The sequence below is a fragment of the Notamacropus eugenii genome, chromosome 7 (assembly GCF_028372415.1).
Source record: "Notamacropus eugenii isolate mMacEug1 chromosome 7, mMacEug1.pri_v2, whole genome shotgun sequence".
In the NCBI taxonomy this organism is placed as follows: domain Eukaryota; kingdom Metazoa; phylum Chordata; class Mammalia; order Diprotodontia; family Macropodidae; genus Notamacropus; species Notamacropus eugenii.
The window spans coordinates 139,041,078-139,051,798 of record NC_092878.1 but is presented as its reverse complement, the minus strand read 5'-3'; positions in this window follow the sequence as shown (position 1 = coordinate 139,051,798).

Below are 10,721 nucleotides of genomic sequence, written 5' to 3'. Positions count from 1 at the left end.
AGAACTGAAAGAAAAAATACTTTGGAAGAGAAAGTAAGAACCATCACTCAGGTAATGGAGTCCCAGAAAACTAAAAAAAGACCAAAAAGAAATCAATAGCTCTGTGAGACAGCAAGAAATATCAGAACAATATCAAGACTTAAAAAAAGTAACTTATCTGATATCAAAATAATCAACTTAGAAAAGTCAGGGAAAGATGATTTAAGAATTATTACATTCCCTGAGAATCATGATTTAAAAACAAAAGCTTTGACACTCTATTTCAAGAAATTATAAATGAAAACTCCTGAGATCAATTTGAGGGCAAAATGAATGTGGAAAAGAAATCCACCAATCGCATTCTAAAATAAACCCTAAAAGCAAAATGCCTAAGATTATCATAGCAAAAATTTAGAGATCCCACACCAAAAAGATAAAAAGAAAGAAAGCAGAAAACAAGGAAGGAAGGAAAAGGAAGGAAGGAAGGAAGGAAGGAAGGAAGGAAGGAAGGAAGGAAGGAAGGAAGGAAGGAAGGAAGGAAGGAAAAGAAAAGAGTATAATAGGATCCCCCAAAGCTCTGGCAGCTTCTACCATAAATGAGAAGATATTATAATACAGTATTTACAAAAGGTAAAAGAGATATACTTACAAGCAAGAACAACTTCTCTCACGTAGCCAAATATATTCTAATGGAGTGGGGGAAGGTGAGGCGAAATGGACCTGGGACTTTCAAGAATTTCTGATGAAAGACCAGAGCTGATCGGGAATTTTGAAAAACAAACATGATTCCAGAGAAAACTAAAAAAGTAAATTTATTTTAGCAGTTGGAATGACCTGAGAAATTATATAATGCTAAGATACAAATGGGGTAGAGTGGTGTGGAGGTATAAAAAATGATTGTTTCTTGACAACCTTAATGTTTTCAAAGGGTAATAAGGAAGTTAAGCAAAACAAATGTATTAGCTATGTTTTGAGGGGATGGAAGAGGGGAAAGGGAAGGGAATGTAAAAGGAATATACTAGTGTAAAAAAAAAGAAAAAAGGGAGTAGAAATTTTCTATTTTTCACAACTGGGGTATATGAAAAGGAAAATATAAAAATGTTGAGGAAGAAGTAGTGAGAGCAAGTATTAAAAAATTCTTAATTAAGAAGGGTTGGACACACACATACATAGATATATAGTTATAGACATAGATATATAGATATATAGATGGATTGATATATATGAAACTTAAGTGGGAAACAGGTGAAGATGAGTTAAATGCTGAGGGGACATCATATTGGGTAGGTAATAGTCACAAAGAAAATAACCTTTCTAATCCTGAAAGGGCTGGGGATTCAAAGGGAGGAAAAGGAAAAAAAAAACGATAAGAGGAAAGATGAGAAGAGGGGAAAAGAGGAGAAAGGAGAGATGGATAAAAGAGAGAAGAGAAGAGAGGACAAGAGCATAGAAGAGAGGAAAGGAGGTGATGGGAGGGGAAAGGAGGGGAAGGAAAGAGGAGGGAAGAGGGAATGGGAGGGGAGGGGAGGAGAGAGGAGAGAAAAGCACTATAAACTCAAGAAGGAGATTATTAGTCAAAGAAAGGCTGAAGAAATTGTGATATAGGAATGTGATACAATATTATTGTGATTTGTTAATTGGTTGGTTGGGGAGGGGACTATAAATACTGAAGGCAAAAAAAAAGAAGGTTTTTGAAACAGTTTTGAAAATATAAAAAATAAAAGTTCAAAAGGAACCACAGAAAAGCAGAAAAAATTTGGAAAATAATGCATGGAATTTATTACATACTTAAAAAACAAGTGGTATGAAATGGAGATTCATACAGAATCCACTTTGCATTCTGATGAGTATATGGAAATGCTTTTTGCTGTTTCAAGTTAACATAATTTTTTTCTAAAGAAAAAACAAACATGATTTGTAGAAAGCAAAAAAGAAAATTGTCATTTTTATGGAGGAATAAACAGTGAAGAATCTAAAAGCTAATAATGAAAAAAACAAAGAAACAAAAAAAAGGGGGGGGAGGGTGTATCTATCAATATCAAATTTCAAAGTATGCTGTGTCAAAGTGGATAGAGCACTAGTCCTGAAGTCAGAAAGACTTAAGTTCAAATCCAGCCTCAGATGCTTATTAGCTGTCTGACCCTAGACAAGTCACTTAGCCTCTGTTCATCTCAGTTTCTTCATTATGAGGATAATAATAGCACCTACCTCCCAGGATGGTTGCGTAGATCACATGAGATAATAATTGTAAAGGGTTTATTACAGTGCTGGGCGCATAGCGGACTACATAAATGTGCATTCAGTTAATTTTAAAAATCAATATAAATAATGAGCAAATTAATTCTTATATATATATATGATCTCTACATGAATATATAATATAAATTAAATAATTAATAAAGAAAAACAAATAATTTTAAAATTAAATAAATTAAAATTTTTAATTAATTAAAATTTAAATATCTTTATGTTATTACTAATTTGGCACTGGTTAGAAAAAGTGAGGTCAATAGGTGGAAATGATTATGTATAACAACAAATAGAAGCAAATACAGTAGCATAGTGTCCAATAAACCCAAAACTATTGAATTCGGTTACTGAGGGAAGGTCTCATTATTTGACAAAAATTGGTAGGAAAACTGAATGATAGTCTGGAAGACAAATACCTCAGATCACATGCTGAGCTAATCTCCAAATGGATAAATGCATAACCTCGATATAAAAGGTCACATCATAAACCAACTGCAGGATCAAAAAGAAGTTACCTTTCACATCTATGAATAGGGAAAAGGTTCATGAGCAGTGTTTGATACAGAGTAAATGTTTAATGCCATTGTACCATAAAGAAAAAAAGATATGATGATTAAAATATATGGGAATATTTAAATAACAATATGTACATTTTAAAAAGTAATAACAGTAGCATGAGATGAGAAAAAACAAAAACGTTCTGAAGGCAACCTAGGAGTAAAGGAGACACTTGTGATGTTGGATATTTTTTACCTGACTGAACCTGAGATGAGGAAACTACTGTTTATTCAGATTGTTTCCTTCTTTACCACATATCTTCTTAGAGTTGCCTGGAGGCACTGAGGAGATAAGTGATTTGTCTGGTAAAAGAGACGGCACATGTTACAGGCATGTTTGAATCCACATCTTCATGACTTGAAGACCCTCTCTCTAAATGCTACATCATACTCTATTGTATCTTGTTATTACAAATAAATGAATGTACGTATTTTAAAGGAAAGTTTAAAATAGTGGAAATGATTATTTTTATTTTTATGTAGTTTCATATTAATTTTTTGTTGGTTATTAAGTTTTCAATAAATAAATTACATTTTTAAAAATCCAAAACAAAATTTAAGGAATTAGGCTGAATTATCTTGGAGGAAGGCTGAAGAGCAATAGTATATTCTTTGGATATTGTGGTTAGTCCTTTTTCAGTCACATCTGGCTCTTCACCACCACATTTGAGGTTTTCTTGGCAAAGATACTAGAGTGATTTGCCATTTCCTTCTCCAGCTCATTTTACAGATGAAGAAACTGAGGCAAATGGGGTTAAGTGACCTGCCCAGAGTCCATCACACAGCTAGTAAGTGTCTAAGGCCATGAGGAAGATGCGTCATCCTGACTCCAATTCCAGCACTCTGTTCCAGGGATTGTTCTCCATATACACTGCCAAATATAAAGCCAAGCTGCAACATGAAGGATACAGTGTAGTTAGAAGGTAAAGTTTCTATGATTTTAAAATACAGGATAGAATTAGCCTAATACTAAAACGCAGTGCATGTTAAATATTGACCAAGTTGGCTCCAAGATATTCTGCATAGTGGTTATTTGACAGAAAAATTAATGATCCGTGAAGAAAATAGCAGGATGCCATTTAAATGAGAGGGGTGAGGAGGGAGAGAATTTGGCACTCACAAATTCATAATCAAATGTTAAAAATTATTTTTAGATGCAATTGGGGATAAATATTAAATTTAATACTAAATTAAATACTAAATTTAAAAATATAACAAAGAAGAGAATAAGACATGATTGGGTCACTTTCTAAATCCTGCCATTTTGTATAGATTTTTTTTTCTTTTGGAGAAAGTGCTTTGTGAAACAAGAATTAGCCAGGTTAGCTGCAGAGTAGAAAAAAAAAAGAAGCAAAAGTGATAATTCCCTGTTGTTTCTTTCCTCTCTTTTGGAAGTGATTGCTACCTGAGTCACAGAAGTTCCTCTGAATCTTACATGTGTATCTTTGCTTCAGTCCCTGTGTTTTTATAGCAAAGAACATGCTGACTGTCTGTGCAGAGGTTGCCTTTGTTGCCTGACTAAAGGTATTTTTTAAGGTGCTGAAGAAATAACAATGACTTTTGATACAAGTGCAGCTGGGTACATTGTAGAGGCAGCTGGAAAACATTGCCTCCTTGTGAGTTTGGCAAATAACTCCTGCCAGGAGGCATCATAGACTTTGCAGGCTGCCCTCAAATCCTGGGAGGCACAGCAAGATATTAGGTCTATAGGGGAAGGAGCAATTCACAGCCTGCCTGCTCCAACTGGGCTCTTGTCCTTGAATAATTAGAACTGAACTAGAACTGAGTTGAGAGTTTTCCTTTCTGGAAACTCTCTTCCAGGAGCTTTGGAGAAAGTGAATGGCATGTTCACAAATAATGATCATGAAAAAACTGTTGAGGCATGGAACTGGTCAACTTGAAAAGCACTGTGGTATGGTACAGCAAGATTCTCCAACTTTCTAGACTCTGGGTCTCTTCATACCCTTAAAATATTTAGGGCCCCCTAAAGAGTTATTACATATTTGGACTATATTTTTTGATATTTACCATATTAAAAATTAGAATGTACTAGTATCATTATTTAAATAGTTTGACCTCTTGGATCTTCTGAAAACATCTTAGTGTCCTGCAAGGATCCTCAGTCCTGACTTTGATGATGATCAGTGTAATGGTTAGAGTATAGGACTTGGAGGTGAAAAGATGGGAGTTCAAGCCTCATCTTAGATATTTGCTGGCTGTGTGACCCCGAGCAAATCTTGTAACCTCTGAGTCTAGTTTCCCCATCTGAAAAATGAAGGAAGTTGGATTCAAAGATCTCTAATTTCCTTTCAGCTCTCAAACTATGATTCTAAGTAAATATTCCTTTTATAGAAAAAAAAAGTTCTATAGATCACTTTTGTACTGTTCCTCACAGTCAGCTCTACAAGTCATAACTGAATTTCAGAGTCAGAAAGGGTCCCAGGCATTATCTGAAGTGAATTGTACTCAGGTGGAAAGTCTCCATCCATAGCTCAGAGAAGTCATCCAGCCTCTGTTTGAAGACCAGTCATTCAACAAGCACTTACTGAGTGCCAACTGTGTACCTGATCACCACTGAGGAAGAACCAACTAGCTTCCCAAGCTGCTCATCCATTATTAGATAACTAATTATTAGGAAATTATTGTTTTGTTTTAGCTAAAAGTCCACCCCTGAGAAACAACATCTTGCTCCAGACATCCCCTTAAAGGAAAAGCAAAACAGATTTAATCTATCTTGAAAATACGTGAAAAGCAGCTATTATGTCCTCTCTCATTCAAGGTAAACATCCTAAATTCTTTTAATCAGCTCTCATATGGTATGATTTCCAAGTTTTTATCCTATCATTTTGCTCAGAGATATACTACAGCTTGTCAATATCTTTCCAAAAATATGACACATTGAGCTGAATACTTGAAGTGGTCTAACAAGGATAGAGTACAATGGGACTTTTACCTCCTCCCTCTGGTCATTGGACTCAGACCAGAGATGATTTCATTGCATTGGGCTACTTATTATGTGCAAACTTACTGTACCAGTTGGAGATCTCAATCAGCTCTGCAACTTACAATCATCTGGAGTTGTCTGGGACCCAGAGAGGTTAAATGAATTGCCCATGGTCAGGCAGTCAGTAAGTCAGAGATGGGACTTGAGTCCAAGTCTTCCCGACATCAAAGTCAGTTGCACTATCCACTACACCACTGCTTTTCATGAAATTCTGGACATCATACCCCTATTAACACAGTCCAAGGTACCACTAGCTTTCTTAGCCTACATGTCATATTGTTGCCCCATATTGAGTTGAAAGTACAAAAACAAAATACTTCAAAAGAATTATCTAGCCAGAATTCTCCTTGTATTTGTGCAGTTGAGATTTTGAACCCAGCTGTAATACTTTACATTTATCCTGCTGGATTTCATTTTGTTAGTGTTGAAAATCTTTTTAGATTATGACTATATTATCTAATATATCTACTGTTCTCTCACTTTTCCACATCTTCACCTCATTCATTGTTGTCCTTCATAAGCACTGAGAACCAAAATAGAATGACGATATTAGGGTCACTGAACAGTGTGTCCAACTGGCTGAGCAAACCAATACAAGCTTGGAAGATTCTACTACAGGTCAGACATAAATAATCGGCATAGACACTTGGGAAGTAGATATTTCCAGAATTTTACATTTCAAATTTCTTTTGAGCTTTGCAACATTGTTTTGCTTATAGCACACAATGCATTCTTTGATGCAGACATTCCATATTCAAAGGTTTTGTACCAGTGTCTCTCATGTCTCACAACTGATTCCCATGTTCTCTAGGGAGATCTTGAGAGTGATTTTGTATCACTTCTGGCCTTGATGTGAGTATTTGCTTTGTGTGAGTTCTTTTTAAAATAGTCCTTTAGGCAAGCATGCATTTGACATTTTAATAATGTGGCCAGGCACTGTGTAATAGAGTTTGAATATCTGGCAGTTCAGCTCAAGAAGACTTCAGCATCCAGTATCTTATCTTGCCAAATGATCTTCAGAAGCTTCCTAAGATAATTCAAATGGAAGTCATTTAGTTTTCTGGCATGGTACTGGTAGAGTGTCCAAGTTTCACTTGCAAACAAAAATGGGGTCAGCACATGATTCTGTAGACCTTCAGTTTTGGAGGCAGGCTAATATCTCTTCTCTCCCACACATTTTTTCCAGAATCTCTCAAACACTAAGCTAGTTCTGTAATGTGTGTAACAATCTCATAATCTATGTATACATCCCTGCAAAGTATACTAGTAAGGTAAGTGAACTTATCCACAGCATTCAAAATTTCTCCATTCGCAATAACTGATGGCTCTACATGTGAATGATATGGTGCCAATTGGTGCAGAACCTCCGTTTTCTTGTTGTCAGGCCAAAATCTGTACAAGTGGGAGAGATACAATTTATATTCTATTGAATCTCATCCTCAGAGTCTCATGGAACGCACAATCATTTGCAAACAAAGTCCTGCACCAACTCTCCAGCAACTTTAGTTTTTGCTTGTAGCCTTTTCATGTTAAATAATTTACCACCAATGCAGCAGCTGACCTTAATGCTGTTTTCATCCTCATTGAAGGCATCTGACAACATTGCTGAAAACATCATGCAAAAAGCATGGGAACAAGCACACAGCCTTGCTTCACTTCACTGGTGACTGGGAAAGCATGGGAGGATAGCCCATAATCCAAAACTCATGAAAACATAGTCATTAAACTGGCATGCAGTACTCATAAACTTCTCTGGGTAACTACATTTTGCCATGATCTTCTACAGACCATTACAAATGATGATATCAAAAGTCTTGGTCACATCAAAGAATGTTGTATACAGACCTCTGTTCTGCTCCTGGCATTCTCCTGGAATTGTTGGGCAATAAACATCATGTTGGCCATTCCTTAGCCCTTTCTGAAGCCACCCAGGCTCTTGAGTAGATGACCATCTTTCAAGTGAAGGATCAGATGATTAAGGAGAACTCTGGTAAGAATCTTGCTGCCAATGACTAAGAAAGAGACTCCCTTTTATTGCCATAGGACAACATATTTCTTTTTCCTTTATGGAGATGGGCAATGGAGGCATCATTGATCTCCCGGAGGATAACCTCCTCTTACTATATAATGCAGAAGATTTCAGTCCTTTTGTATTAATGGTGGAACCCCGTCTTATAAAGATCAACTGGAATGGAATCCACACCAGAGTCTTTGCCATACAAGAGAAGTCTAATGGCATTCAAAACTTTTTCTTTTTCAGTTGGAAAACATAGAACGGAATTGACTTCCACCTGAAGTATACAGCCAATAGCTTCAGCATTGGTTGATGACAGTCTGCTGAGAACACTATGGAAGGCTTTTTGGAAGTTATTTTATCTGTAGGATCACATAATCACTGATTGATGTGGCTCCACCATCATTAAATTGCTGAGATGCACCATATTGGTCCATAGATAGCTTTCAGGGCATTGTAGAAATGTGTTAGATTGTTACTATCAGGATCAAACTGAATTTCAAATTCATTCTTCCTGAGCCAAGAATCCTATATCTCTCTAAACCTTGTTTGAACTTAACTTTTAAGCACTTCCTTCCTAAAAAGGATGGACTATCCTGCTAGCAAACTCTGTGATGTCTTCTTTCTCATATAGTAGTTTCTGAATTTCCCCATCATTTTCATCAAACCAGTTCTGATTCTTCCAAGTGTTCAGGTCCAAATGAGTAAATGCAATATGGTTCAACAAATTTCTGAAAGCTGCCCACTTTTTTTATTGTTTCAGTGTTGTCAGTCAGGCTCAGTTTTCCTCCTAATAGTAACAAACCATTCACTGATGAATAAGGGCTCTTATCCATTGGTGTTGAGTTTTCTGATAATCATCGTGTAACCATTTTGTTGCATGCTAATGTTTCTCTCAGAGAGGATGAGTCAATGATCAGTCCAGCACTCTGCACTACACATTGCTTTCATTGATCTCACATCCAATCTCTATTTGTGTTGAAATTTAGATCCCGACTCTATTATTTAATATGTCTGCTACTCCTCCCAGAATTTTCCACCTTTTCATTTATGACCTTACTGAGATGCAGGTACTCTCTCCTCCTTTACAGCTCTCTTTGTCTTCTTCCCCCATTGGAATGTGAGCTCCTTGAATATGCAGGCTATCTTATCCTCTTATCCCACACTTAGCACGGTACCTGACATATAGTGTTGGATAATGATCTAACTATCTATCTGTCTATTTGTCTACCTATCTACCTCTCTCTCTCTCTCTCTCTCTCTCTCTCCTCTCTCTCTCTCTCTCTCTCTCTCTCTCTCTCTCTCTCTCCCTTTTCTACCAAGAAAAATAACCCGTGGGAAGTGAAAGATAAAATAAAATGATTGTAAAAGTATTGAATCATAGTATAATTGAGGACTTGGTAGAGGATCATTTAACAACTTTGAGTTCCAGACCTGGCATGCCTAAACGAACTATGTTCTTTGATCCTTCAAGTACTATTGAATATGATGAATAAGTTTCTGCATGCAATCTATAAAGTCATGGAGAATAAGAAATGCATAACAGGACAGGTAAATTCTAAAGTTTCAAAATAGAGAGCAAGAAGATGACACTAACAGAAGACAATGGCACATCTGGAATGTTTGAAATGTCTTCCATGTAGTAACAGATGCTTTTCACTGCCCCACGGTGTTTCTGCTGAATAGTTTCCTTTGATTTTACTCACAGTCATCATTCTCTTTGCTAACATCAGGAAAGTGCAATACTAAGGGTTTCTGAGTTGAATTCTCAGCTTCGTTCATAAATTCTAATGGCAATGAAAATGGAATTTAAATAGTTTTATAAAGTGGACAGTGAGGATCCCCATCACACATGACACTTGAGAAATATGGCCAAGGTTCAAGATCCTCTGTGAGTTAGCATTCATTTTAAAACCAGTGTGTTTATTTTTACTAAGTCAAAAAGAAAGGGCATAGTTCAAAGCAAAAAAAAAAAATGTTCAATCAAGCAAATTTAATTAAAATTTGTTTTGTTTGTTTAAATTAGTCTTATTTAATTAAAAAATTAAATAACAACAAAAACAAAAAGTTCTTCCACAGATTAGCATACACACCACCACCAAAAAGAGTGTCTACATGTAGAAAACATATGCTTAGGGGACATAAATGAAAGGGTACAATATACAAGGAGTATTTTTAGTCAGAAAACCATATGAAAGCTTCATATACAGGGAACTTGTGTGATCTTCGCTTGAGCATGAAAGGCATACACATAGAGAGCACATATATATGCCTAAAGAAATTCATATATCTACTACAGAGGTACTGATAACCTTGGTTGAAGCTCTCTACAGGTCATTATGGGCAGCTAGGCGATGAAGTAGATAGACAGCCTGGAGTTAGGAGGACCCAAGTTCAAACCAGTTTCAGACACTAGTTGTGTGACCCTGAGCAAGTCACTTAACCTCTGTTTGCCTCAGTTTCCTCAATGTAAAATGGGAACCCAAGAGAAGAAAATCACTCTAGCGTCTTTGTGAAAAAAACCCCAAATAGGGTCATGAAGAGTCAGACATAACTAAACAACAGAGACAAAATCTGCTAGCTGCAGAACCTCATATTATTCCTGGATGTTGTGTCCCTGATCTCCATTGGCCATTATATTCTCTCTTCTGGGCATCTCTGCTGGTCACTAGCTTTGCTATTTGTTGCACTTCCCTCTGCTACAATCTGCTTGTTTTCATGTGCTACTTTGCTACCATATGCTTCTTTATAAGGGATGGCCAATTTTTAAATTTCACTTATTTATTTATTTATTTTTAGTCCACATAGTTCCAGGGCCTTAAAGACACATTCAGTAAGGAAGCCAGGAAAAAAAAAAACAGTAAAAGACTTCATGCTAGAATTAAGTCTCTTAATTCTGTTAAATTTCTGTTATTCC